This window comes from Bos taurus, chromosome 26 (assembly GCF_002263795.3).
Source record: "Bos taurus isolate L1 Dominette 01449 registration number 42190680 breed Hereford chromosome 26, ARS-UCD2.0, whole genome shotgun sequence".
Taxonomy (NCBI): domain Eukaryota; kingdom Metazoa; phylum Chordata; class Mammalia; order Artiodactyla; family Bovidae; genus Bos; species Bos taurus.
Window position 1 is genome coordinate 16,254,866 of NC_037353.1, and position 14,109 is coordinate 16,268,974.

A 14,109-nucleotide genomic window follows, 5' to 3' on the forward strand; every position below is an offset into this window, starting at 1 on the left:
ATTGATTAGCTCTAGTAATTTTTTGGTGGAGTCTTTAGGGTTTTCTATGTAGAGGATCATGTCATCTGCAAACAATGAGAGTTTTATTCTTCTTTTCCAATCTTGATTCCTTTTATTTATTTTTCTGCCCTGATTGCTGTGGCCAAAACTTCCAAAACTATGTTGAATAGTAATGGTGAGAGTGGGCACCCTTGTCTTGTTCCTGACTTTAGGGGACATGCTTTCAATTTTTCACCATTGAGGATAATGTTTGCTGTGGGTTTGTTATATATAGCTTTTATTATGTTGAGTTATGTTCCTTCTATTCCTGCTTTCTGGAGGGTATTTTTTTCTTTTAATCATAAATGGATGTTGAATTTTGTCAAAGGCTTTCTGTGCATCTATTGAGATAATCATATGGTTTTATTTTTCAATTTGTTAATGTGGTGTATTCCATTGATTGATTTGCAGATATTGAAGAATCCTTGCATCCCTGGGATAAAGCCCACTTGGTCATGATGTATGATCTTTTTAATGTGCTATCAGATTCTGTTTGCTAGAATTGTGTTAAGGATTTTTGCATCTATGTTCATCAGTGATATTGGCCTGTAGTTTTCTTTTTTTGTGGCATCTTTGTCTGGTTTTGGTATTAGGGTGATGGTGGCCTCATAGAATGAGTTTGGAAGTTTACCTTCCTCTGCAATTTTCTGGAAGATTTTAGTAGGACAGGTGTTAGCTCTTCTCTAAATTTTTGGCAGAATTCAGCTGTGAAGCCATCTGGTCCTGGCTTTTTTGCTGGAAGATTTCTATTTACAGTTTCAATTTCCATGCTTGTGATGGGTCTGTTAAGATTTTCTATTTCTTACTGGCTCAGTTTTGGAAAGTTGTACTTTTCTAAGAATTTGTCCATTTCTTCCAAGTTGTCCATATTATTGGCTTATAGTTGCTGATAGTAGTCTCTTATGATCCTTTGTATTTCTGTATTGTCTGTTGTGATTTCTCCATTTTCATTTATAATTTTGTTTATTTGATTCTTCTCCCTTTGTTTCTTGATAAGTCTGTCTAGTGGTTTGTCAATTTTATTTATCTTCTCAAAGAGCCAGCTTTTAGCTTTGTTGATTTTGTTATGGTCTCTTTTGCATTTATTTCTGCCCTAATTTTTAAGATTTCTTTCCTTCTATTAACCCTAGGGTTCTTCATTTCTCTTTTTCTAGTTGTTTTATGTGCAGAGTAGGTTATTTATTCGACTTTTTTCTTGTTTCTTGAGGTAAGGCTCCATTGCTATGAACCTTCCCTTTAGCACTGCTTTTACAGTGTCCCATGGGTTGTTGTGTTTTCATTTTCATTCTTTTCTATGATATTTTGATTTCTCTTTTGATTTCTTCTGTGATTTGTTGGTTATTCAAAAGTGCATTGTTTAGCCACCATATGTTTGTATTTTTAATAGTTTCTTTTCCTGTAGTTGACATCTAATGTTACTGCATTGTGATTGGAAAAGATGCTTGGAATGATTTCAGTTTTTTTGAGTTTGCTACAGCTAGATTTATGGCCCAGAATGTGATCTGTCCTGGAGAAGGTTCTGTGTGTGCTTGAGAAAAAGGTGAAATTCATTGTTTTGGGGTGAAATGTCCTATAGATATCAATTAGGTCTAACTGGTCTATTGTATCATTTAAAGTTTGTGTTTCCTTGTTAATTTTCTGTTTAGTTGATCTATCCATAGGTGTGAGTGGAGTATTAAAGTCTCCCACTATTATTGTGTTATTGTTAATTTCCCCTTTCATACTTGTTGGCATTTGTCTTACATATTGCAGTGCTCCTATGTTGAGTGCATATATATTTATAATTGTTATACCTTCTTGGATTGATCCTTTGATCATTATGTAGTGTCCTTCTTTGTCTCTTTTCACAGCCTTTGTTTTAAAGTCTATTTTATCTGATATGAGTACTGCTATTCCTGCTTTCTTTTGGTCTCTATTTGCATGGAATATTTTTCCAGCCCTTCATTTTCAGCCTGTGTGTGTCCCTTGTTTTGAGGTGGGTCTCTTGTAGACAACATATGTAGGGGTCTTGTTTTTATATCCATTCAGCCAGTCTTTGTCTTTTGGTTGGGGCATTCAACCCATTTACGTTTAAGGTAATTATTGATAAGTACGATCCCGTTGCCATTTACTTTATAGTTTTGTGTTCAAATTTATACATCCTCTTTTAGTTTCCTGTCTAGAGAAGATCCTTTAGCATTTGTTGGAGAGCTGGTTTGGTGGTGCTGAATTCTCTCAGCTTTTGCTTGTCTATAAAGCTTTTGATTTCTCCTTCATATTTGAATGAGGTCCTTGCTGGGTACAGTAATCTGGGCTGTAGATAATATTCATTCATCACTTTAGGTATGTCCTGCCATTCCCTCCTGGCCTGAAGAGTTTCTATTGAAAGATCAGCTGTTATCCTTATGGGAATCCCCTTGTGTGTTATTTGTTGTTTTTCCCTTGCTGCTTTTCATATTTGTTCTTTGGGTTTGATCTTAAAGCCCTGGGATTTCTTTGGAAGGAATGATGCTAAAGCTGAAACTCCAGTACTTTGGCCACCTCATGCGAAGAGTTGGCTCATTGGAAAAGACTCTGATGCTGGGAGGGATAGGGGGCAGGAGGAGAAGGGGACGACAGAGGATGAGATGGTTGGATGGCATCACTGACTCGATGGATGTGAGTCTGAGTGAACTCCGGGAGTTGGTGATGGACAGGGAGGCCTGGCATGCTGCGATTCATGGGGTCGCAAAGAGTCAGACATGACTGAGCGACTGAGCTGATCTGATCTGATCTGGGGTGTTTTGCCTTGGGTATATCCTGTTTGGGACTCTCTGGGTTTCTTGGACTTGGGTGATTATTTCCTTCTCCATTGTAGGGAAGTTTTCAACTATTGTCTCCTCAAATATTTTCTCATGGTCTTTCTTTTTGTCTTCTTCTTCTGGGACTCCTATGATTCGAATCTTAGGGCATTTATCATTGTCCCAGAACTCTCTGAGATTGTCCTCACTTCTTTTAATTCATTTTTCTTCTTTCCTCTCTGTTTCATTTATTTCTACCATTCTATCTTCTACCTCACTTATCCTATCTTCTGCCTCCATTATTCTACTGTTGGTTCCCTCCAGAGTGTTTTTGATCTCATTTATTGCATTGTTCATTATATATTGACTCTTTTTTATTTCTTCTAGGTACTTATTAAAACTTTCTTGCATCTTCTCAATCCTTATCTCCAGGCTATTTATCTGTAACTCCATTTTGTTTTCAAGATTTTGGATCATTTTCAGTATCATTATTCAGAGTTCTTTATCAGGTGGATTCTCTATCTCTTCTTCTTTTGTTTGGTTTGGTGGGCATTTATCCCGTTCCTTTACCTGCTGGGTATTCCTCTGTCTCTTCATCTTGTTTATATTGCTGTATTTGGGGTGGCCTTTCTGTATTCTGGCAGTTTGTGGAGTTATCTTTATTGTGGAGTTTCCTCACTGTGGGTGGGGTTGTATGGGTGGCTTGTCAAGGTTTCCTGGTTAGGGAAGCTTGTGTCAGTGTTCTGGTGGGTGGAGCTGGATTTCTTCTTTCTGGAGTGCAATGAAGTGTCCAATAATGAGTTATGAGTTGTCAGTGGGTTTGGAGTGACTTTGGGCAGTCTGTATATTGAAGCTCAGGGCTATGTTCCTGTTTTGCTGGAGAATTTGTGTGGTATGTCTTGCTCTGGAACTTGTTGGCCCTTGGGTGGTGCTTGGTTTCAGTGTAGGTATGGAGACACTTGGTGAGGAGTTCTCTGGTGTTCTCAAGATTTGGACTTAAGCCTCCTGCCTCTGGTTTTCAGTCTTATTCTTACAGTAGCCTCAAGACTTCTCCCTCTGTACAGCACCGATGATAAAACATATAGGTTATGATGAAAATTTTCTCCACAGTGAGGGACACCTGGAGAGGTACACAGAGTTACATGGAAAAGAGAAGAGGGAGGAGGGAGATAGAGGAGGAGAAGGGGGGAAATCAAAAGAGGAGAGAGCAAGCTAGCCAGTAATCACTTCCCTATGTGCTCTCCACAGTCTGCATCCCTCAGAGATGTTCATGGAGTTGCACAGAGAAGAGAAGAGGGAGGAAGGAGACAGAGGTGACCAGGAGGATAAAAGGGGGAATCAAAAGGAGAGAGACAGATCCAGCCAGTAATCAGTTCCCTAAATGTTCTCCATAGCCCGGAACACACAAAGAGATTCACCGAGTTGGGTAGAGAAGAAAAGGGGAGGGGTGAGATAGAGGTGACCTGTTGGAGAAAAAGGAGAGTCAACAGGTGGAGAGAGCAATCAGGCCATTGATCTTGTTCGCAAGTAAAAATGCATCTTTTAGATTGGGTTCTTAAAGGTACAAAGTTGTTAACAAATACCAAAAAGCAAAGATTAAAAACCTTGAATAGAGGTTAGATTCTCAAAAATACAATATTAAAAAAGACAAAAACAAGACAAAAACAAAAAAGCTCAAAGAAACAAAAAACAAGCAAAGGAAAAAAAAACACAAAGTCACAGAAATTATAAAATATATATATATGAAGTTTTCTTTAAAAATAGGGTCTTTTTTTTGCAAGGTAATAGTAGGTTATAAAAATGAAAATTCAAGGAGTCACAGGGACTTAGAAATAAAATAAAATAATTTTTTAATTAAAAAATGATAATAGTAAAAATATATCTAAGACTTTCTCTGGAGCTGTTGTGGACAGTGTGGGGGATCAGTTCATTTTCAGATAGTTCCTTGTTCTGGCTTGCACTTCTCATGGTCTATAGGCCCCTTCCTATGAAGTCAGTGCTAACTACAGAGTGTTAATCTATTACACCTGTCACTTCCAAAGCGGTTCCCTCTGTTTATTTTAGCTTCTTCTGTTTGCTGGTCTCTTCAGTGTCTAATTTCCACCCTGACACAAGGGGCAAGGTGGTGGTCACTTTTTTTTAGGCTCGCTTGTTCAATCGTGCTTTGGGGAGGGAGGAACACTGCAAACAAATATCATTGGTGCGTGGTTACAGTGATTCAACCACACTGGGTTTGCCCCCGCTTACGGCGTGTGTGCTTTCCTAGTGTACACGGCTCAGACTCTAGGTTGCTCTGCTGGGAACTGTCTGATGTGGGCCCTGGTTTTCATGCACTTCCCAGGTCTAAGGCATTCAGGTTCAGGTTCTCGGGTACTCCACAAAGGCGCAGACTTGGTTGGGCCTGCGTTTTGTCCCTGTCCCAGGTCCTAGTAGCTCAGGTGACCAGGTCCTTGGCGCGTGAAGTCGCCCTCAGTTGAAGGCTGTGACTTATCCCCTCCACCATCCCAGTCCCTCGGTTTTCTGGGTGTACAATGGGTGCACCTTCCCAGGTGTGCCACGTGTCTCTTCTGGGAAGCTAATCTCTGGCTGCGACCCTCCTGGCGGATGTGAATGGTCCAGAATCCCAAGAAGTCTTGGTTATCAACGAAGTCAGCTTGCAGTTTGGTATAGGATGCCTCCCTGGGGCTGCGATTGTCCCCTTCTGGCTCTGGCTGCCCTCGCCTGCCTGTCTTCGGTGGGGGATGGGCTGGCTCCACAGCTAGCTAGCTCTGCTCAGTCCCTTGTTCTGTGAGCATGCCTGGCGGTGGTTAGGGCTTTCCCCAGGATCACGGGATAGCTATCCCACAGTCTGGGTTGCTATCTCAAGCTAGTTCCCTCAGATTGCCCTCAGGGCATTCAGGCCCGGTCCTTATCCTAAGCAATGCAGCCCGCTCCTCCCTGTCCCTCCCTCACTTGGTAGTGGAAGATGCAAGCCTCTGGGCTGTTGCACCACTGGGAGTTGCTGTTAGGCACATTATATGTGGGTTTTAATTATTTATTTATTTTTCCTCCCAGTTATTTTGCCCTCTGAGATTCCAAGGCTCACCACAGACCCACCAGAGTGTTTCCTGGTGTTTGGAAACTTCCCTCTCTTTTTTTTTTTAAGACTCTCTTCCCGGGAAGGATCTCCATCCCTAACTCTTTTGTCTCTCTTTTTATCTGTTATATTTTGTCCTACTTCCTTTCAAAGGCAATGGGCTGCCTTTCTGGGTGCCTGATGTCCACTGCCAGCATCCAGAAGTGGTTCTGTGGAATTTGTTTGGCGTTCAAATGTTCTTTTGATGAATTTGTGGGGGAGAAAGTGGCCTCCCCGTCCTATTCCTCCACCATCTTAGGACCGTCTCCTAAATTTATTTTCTTCATTACTTAAGAGGACAAGATTACCTTTTGGTGATCAGTGGGAACTTACATAGTTCTTGCTCTGGGGCTGGTAAAAATTATCTTTGTCTATGGTAAGGGGCAGCAGTCCCAGGGCCACACACTTCCACTACTCATAATACATCCTCATTTTTGGGCTAGGTTACCAGAGTTTTGGAGAGGTGACCCATTTATTTAAAATTCAGAAGGAAAATTTGAGCTGGGTACTGAAAATGTCCAAGAAGTTCATCTTAACCAAAAAGAACCATGTATTATAAAACTTGAAACTTCAAGGTGTTTTGGAGGTTGATGAAGAGTAGATATACTTACAGCAGAGAAGAGGCTGTGAAGAATGAAAAGTAATATATTGGGACCATCAAACCAAAAACAAAAATACAACCAAGGTATGAGTGTTTCTAGAAAAAAATTGATGTAAACTTAAAAATATTAAATTTCAGCTATAATGTATGGATACTTGGTATAGTGCTGATACTCAGTAAATATTTGTTGAAAGAAGGATGCCTGTTAATGTAAAATGTTACGTGGATAACACGTGTGTCCACTTTTTGTCCATCTGTCTATCTTGCCTTCCATCCATCCACTCAAACATTCATCAAATGGTTACTACATAGTCTCTTTCTGACAACCAGCAACACAATGTTCAAGAAGTATGTGCTCACTGTGTTTGTTATTTTCAGGAAAACAGGTTTGTGGGTGAGAGGACCTAGCACGGAGCTGTTTTTATTCCTGAGCACAATTTTAGAAAAAGTTTACCTTTAAATCTGTAGTTGACCCAAGGGACATTGACACCACCCCTAATTGCCAGTGGGTTTGCTTCTCTGCTGCCTGCTTCCCAGCTCTGCTTCTTTCCTGGGTGAGGAATGTGTTAGATCATTTGACTTCTGTGGTGTTGTCTTCAACTCTCTCTTATCTTGGGCATCCTTCACCTGTTTCTCATCAATCTTTCCTGAGAATAGCTTCTCTGACCTCTCCTCATTCATTGTACAGGCAGAAATGTGTCTGCTATTCTTCATACTCTGTAACATCTGTATTGGAGACCATATATACAAATACTTATATAACACTGTGTAGTACTCTATGTGTGGGCTTTCCCAGGGGGTGCTAGTGGTAAAGAACATGCCTGTCAATGCAGGAGACTTAAGAGATGTTGGTTTGATCCTTGGGTTGGGAAGATCTCCTGGAGAAGGAAATGGCAACCCACTCAAGTATTCTTGTCTGGAGAATCCCATGGACATAGGAGCCTCGAAGCCTACAGTCTATAGTATTGGAAAGAGTCGGACATGAATGAAGTGACTTAATACACACATGCACACTCCATACTCCATACTAGCTGCATGCATGCTAAGTTGCTTCAGTCCAACTCTTTGCAACTCTATGGACTGCAGCCTGCCAGGCTCCTCTGTCTGTGGGATTAACCAGGCAAGAATACTGGAATGGGTTGCCATGACCTCCTTCAGGGTATCTTCCTGATCCAGGGATTGAACCCAAATTTCTTACATCTCTTGCATTGGTATGTGGGTTCTTTACCACAAGCAACACCCGGTAAGTCCATATAGTACTAGGTATTCCAGACAAAATAAGGTGATTAGTGTATACCATTGCAGATCCATTTCTCCTGTATATGTTCCTAGTGAAAAGCAGAGCTTGATAAATCAGTTCTCAAATTTGTGCATATTGTAGGTAAGAAAAGAAAGGGAAAAGTGCAAAGATATCATGCTGGGTTGCCATGCCCTCCTCCAGGTGATCTTCCCAACCCAGGGATCGAACCCAGATCTCCCGCATTGCGGGCAGATTCTTTATTGTCTAAGCCACCAGGGAAGCCCTGGGGGTGTGTTCCCCAGAGTTAATTATTTCTGGGTTTGATGTGGCTGGCTTCACATTCACTAAGGGTGCAGAAGTCTTTCAACTAGGTTCTGGATTATTTTTACAAAGAGAATTTCTCCACATGTTGCTCTGAATCAATGTGGCCATTGGGGGATGAAAAGTTCAGAGCTTCCTATTATGGCAAGTTACTAATGTTTTACCCTCTTGTGTGAGTTTCAGCTGATTGTGTTCTTAGGAATTGACCCATTTTAACTAAGCTATCAAATTCATGGACATAGAGCTTTTCATAATACTATTTTATTATGCTTTTAATGTCCATGACATCAAAGAAATGACCCCCCATTTTAACTACAACTTGTTTTATTTGTGTCTTCTTGACTTGGCAGGTGAGGGTAGCCCTGGGTATAGGTTTATCAATTCTACTCTAAAGAACCACCTTTGGTTTCATGGATTTTTTTCCCCTGGTGATTTCTTATACACAATCTCATTGATTTTTATTCTGATTTTCACATGTAGTTTACTGTGGCTTAGTTTGAATTTAATTTCTCAACATTACTGATCTCAATATTCCTGCCTGGGAAAACTGCTCGTGAAAGCAATTGTTCTCCCTTTCAAATGCAAACCACAGTTAATTCTTGGTTGCATGTTACCTAGAGTTAATATAGTAGGAGAAATTCTTCCTGAAGCATTTGATGAGACTAGTATTTCATGAGGCTAGTATTACCTTAATTCAGACAAAGACATTACAAAAGAGGAAAAGCACAGACCAATATTTCTCGTGAACATAGATGCAAAATTCCTCAGCCAAATATTAACAACCCAAATCCAGCAATGTCCAATAAGATTTATTTAAGGTGTCCATGACTGGTTCATGCACTGGTTCAGTATTTGAAAACCAATCAGGATAAACCATCACATCAACAAATTAAAGACTAGAAATCACAAAATTGTATTTTTATTTATGTATAAAAATCATTTGACAAAATCCAAAACCCACTCATGATAGAAACTCTCAGCAAACTAGGAATGGAGGGGAAACTTCCTCAACTTGAGAAAGAACATCTACAAAGTAGTTACAGCTAACATCATTGTCATTGGTGACAAACTAGAAGCTTTCCTGCTAAAATGAGGGGTAAGGCAAGATATCCCCTGTTATCATTCCTGTTTGACCTTGTAGTGGAATTCCTAGTTAATACAGGAAGACAGGAATAGGAAATAAGAGGAGTATGCAGATTGAGAAGGAAGAAACAAAACTGTGTTTATTTCAGACAATGTAATTTTCTATGTAGAAAATCACCCCCCCAAAATTTTTTTAACCTCCAGGAACTACTACTAATGAGCAGTTTTAGCATGATTTCACTATATAATTTTAAAGTGAAAGTGAAATTTGTTCAGTCATGTCTGACTCTCCAGGCCTGAATACTGGAATTCTCCAGGCCAGAATACTGGAGTGTGCAAACTTTCCCTTCTCCTGTGGATCTTCCCAACCCAGGGATCGAACCCAGGTCTCCCACATTGCAGGCAGATTCTTTATCTGCTGAACCACAAGGGAAATCCATAGTGCTAACATATGGCCATCAATTTCTTTCCTATATACTAGCAACGAACAATTGGAATTTGACATTAAAAACACAATATTATGTACATTAAAGCAAAAATTGAACTACTTAAATCTATATCTGGGAACACCTGTACAAGTTTTATTCAAATAAAACTATAATACTCTGACTAAAGAAACCAAAGAGGCTCTAAATAATAGGAAATATATTCCACATCCAGCAACAGGAGGTCTCAAAATTGTGTAGTATTTAGTTCTCTCCAATTCAGTGTTCTTCTCTGGTGACTCAGTTGGTAAAGAATCTGCCTACAATACAAGAGACCCAGGTTCAACCCCTGGATGGGAAATATCCCCTGGAGAAGGAAATGGGAACCCATTCCAGTATTCTTGCCTGGAAAACCTCGTGGACAGAGGAACCTGGTGGGCTGCAGTCCATGGGGTCGCAAAGAGTCAGACACGATTGAACATTTGAGCAATTTAGTATAAGCTTAAATGCTATCCTAATCAAAATCTCAGCAAGATTTTTGTTAAGATATGAACAGTCTTTTCTAAAATCTGTGTGAAGAGTTTAAAGACCCAGAATAGCCAACACAATATTGAAGAAAAAGAACAAGGACAGAGCACTGATACTATTTGACTTAAGACTTACTGTAAGCTACAGTGTTTAATACAGTGTGGTATTGATGAAAGCATAGAGATATGGATCAGTGGAACAGAAGAGGGAGGCTAATTATTGTTGTTTTTTAGTCACTCAGTCATGTCTGACTCTGTGACTCCATGGACTGTAGTCCACCAGGCTTCCTTCTGTTCATGGGAATTTCCAGGCAAGAATACTGCAGTGGGTTTCCATTTACTAGATATAAATATAGAAGACTGACCTTTGACAAAAGAATAAAGTAATCCAATGGAAAAATATAGAAGATAGCTTTTTCAGCAAAGGTTTCTGTCACTATAGAATATTCTCTCCCCTAATCCTGTCTCTCTTTTCCACACACATACAAGATCTTATACACTTCACAAAAGTTAACTCAAGTAGATCATAGCCTTAAATGTAAAGAATATATATTCAATGGAATATTACTCAACAATTAAAAAGAATGAAATAATGCCATTTGCAGCAACATGGACAGATGTAGAGATTATCATACTAAAAATGAAGTCAAACAGAGAACAACAAATGTATGATATTGGTTATGTGTGACATCTTAAAAAAAATGATACAAGTGAACTTACATACAAAACAGAAATAGACTCACAGACAGAGAAAACAAATATGGTTTCCCTAGGGGAAGGGAGACAGAGGAATAACCTAGGAGTCTGAAATGAACATATACATCATACTGTATAAAAAATAGATAATCAACAAGGATCTACTATATAGCACAGGGACCTATATTCAGTATTTTGTAATAACCTATAACTGAAAAGAATCTAAAAAGGATATATATATATCTGTATGATATATATATATATATGTATATATATATGCTGCTAAGTCACTTCAGTCATGTCCAACTCTGTGTGACCCCATAGACGGCCGAGTACCAGGCTCCCCCATCCCTGGGATTCTCCAGGCAAGAACATTGGAGTGGGTTGCCATTTCCTTCTCCAATGCATGAAAGTGAGAGGTGAAAGTGAAGTTGCTCGGTGGTGTCCGACTCTTAGCGACCCCATGGACTGCAGCCCACCAGGCTCCTCTGTCCATGGGATTTTCCAGGCAAGAGTACTGGAGTGGGGTGCCATTGCCTTCTCCATATATATATATAAAAATAACTGAAGCAGTTTACTGTACACCTGAAACCTAATACAATATTGTAAATCAACTGTACTTCAATTTAAAATAAATAAATATCTGTACATGAATCTTTATAATTGCTTTATTCACAATTGCCAAAACTCAGAAGAAGCCAAGATGTCCTTCAATAGGTGAATGGATAAGCAAATTGTAGTATATCCAAACAATTGAATATTGCTTTTTTTCCCCTTAGAAAAGACCTATAAGACCATGAAAACACATGGAAGAACTTTATGAGAATTACTAAGTGAGAGAAATCAATCTGAAGACTACATTGCAAAATTATGAATACAGTAAAAAGATCATCAGTTGCCAGGGGCATGGTGGAGGGAGGGATTAATAAGTGAATCACAGAGGATTTTTAGGGAAATGTTGTTCTGTATGATACTACAGTGGTAGAGTATCATACAGAATAGCAGAGACATTAGTCTCCTGACAAAGATCCGTATAGTCAAGGTTGTGGTCTTCCCAGTAGTCATGTATGGTTGTGAGAGCTGGACTGTAAAGAAGGGAGAACGCCAAAGAATATATGTCTTTGAACTGTGGTGCTGGAGAAGACTCCCAAAAGTCCCTTGGACAGCAAAGAAATCAAACCAGTCAATCTTAAGGGAAATTAACCCTGAATACTCACTGGAAGGACTGATGCTGAAGCTGAAGCTCCAGTATTTTGGTCATCTGATGTGAACAGCTGACTCATTGGAAAAGTCCATGATGCTGGGAAAGACTGAGGGCAGAGGAGCAGAACGCATCAGAGGATGAGATGGCTGGATGGCATCACCGATGCAATGGACATGAATTTGAGCAAACCTCAGGAGATGGTGAGGGACAGGGAGACCTGGCGTGCTGCAGTCCATGGGATCACAAAGAGTAGGACATGACTGTGCAACTGAACAACAACGTGACTATATATCAGAAAGAAAATGAAAACACTAATTCAAAATGATAAATGCACCCCAGTGTTCATAGTAGCACTACTTATACTTGCCAAGATAAGGAAGCATCTCATGTGTCCATCAACAGATGACTCTGGTAAGGAAGATGTGGTCTGTATATTTATACTGGAATATAATATAATTTTTGATAAAATAATTACTCAGCCATTAAAAAGAATGAAAACCAATACAATACTGTAAAGTAATTAACCTACAATTAAAATAAATAAATTTATATTTAAAAAAAGAATGAAATTCCACCAGTTGCAACAAAGTGGATAGTCCTAGAAAATATTATGCATAGTGAAATATTTCAGACAGATAAAAAAATATTGTATGATCACTTATATCAGGAATTGAAAAAAATAATTTAAATGAATGTACAGGCAAAACACAAAACAGACTCACAAATATAGAAAACTAAGTGCTGCTGCTAAGTCACTTCAGTCATGTCCAACTCTGTGCAACCCCATAGACGGCAGCCCACCAGGCTTCCCCGTCCCTGGGATTCTCCAGGCAAGAACACTGGAGTGGATTGTCATTTCCTTCTCCAATGCATGAAAGTGAAAAGTGAAAGTGAAGTTGCTCAGTCGTGTCCGACCCTCAGCGACCCCATGGACTGCAGCCTTCCAGGCTCCTCCACCCATGGGATTTTCCAGGCAAGAGTACTGGAGTGGGGTGCCATTGCCTTCTCCGAGAAAACTACATAGTGGTTACTAAACGGGTGAAGGGAAGGGTGTGTGGCAAGTGGGGGGGGGGTATGGTATTAAGAGATACAAACTACTGTGTATAAAATAGATTAGCAATAAGGATATATTGTACAGCACAGTCAATTATAGCCATTATCTTTTAGTAACAGTGGAGTATAATTTGTAAAAATACTGAAGCACTATGTTGTACACCTGAAACTAATATAATATTAGAAACCAATTGTGCTTCAATTAAAAATAAAATAATTTCTATTAATTAAAAAAAGAAACCCACTAATTCACAACTCTAGCCAAACTGAAGTTTGCATTATTCAATGGCAATGAAGGAGTTAATAATGATGACCTCCTGATCATTAGGACAGCCAGAAGAATGCTATTTGATGTCAGACAGTATTGAACTGGGAGATGGAAAACTTGGATTGTCACTCAAGGCCTTGAACTAATGTAATGAGGAAACACCATCCAAGTCAATTTTCTAATTGCGCCTTAGAAAAAAGAAAGACTGGACTAATTGATCTCAGAGATTCCTTGAATTTTTAAATTATCTTTGATTCTATTATTCTATAAAAAGCAATGAACTTTTAACAGAAAGGGAAGTGGAACAAAGCAGGCACACCCATTTCTCAAAGAATAAAAGGGCAGCTCTAAAGAAACTGACTGAATAGATTTCATCTACAATAAACTATTCAGTTATTTTAGAGTTTAGAGCTACCTGAGTTAGGCTGCAAATTACTGCTTCTCTTTGTTGTAAATAAAAGCTACTCTGAGTCTTAAACTCAGTCAAGTTTACAGGTTACAAAACTAAACTTTTCTGACCCCCATTTTAATCAACTGGTGCAGTAATTATTAACCAAGTCAATATATTTGGAAATTCACTGAGTAGGATGAATCACAAAATATTGACTCATGCCACATACGCAGTAAGTGTGGTGACCCTGGTGAACTGAATGTTTGGTTAGGGGGAAGCACACATGACTCAAGAGATGTGAGTTCCAGTCTCAGCTCTACCACATGCAGGTACTGTGTCATTGGCACAAGTACTGAATCTCCAAGGCCCAGTTTCTTCATCCCCCAA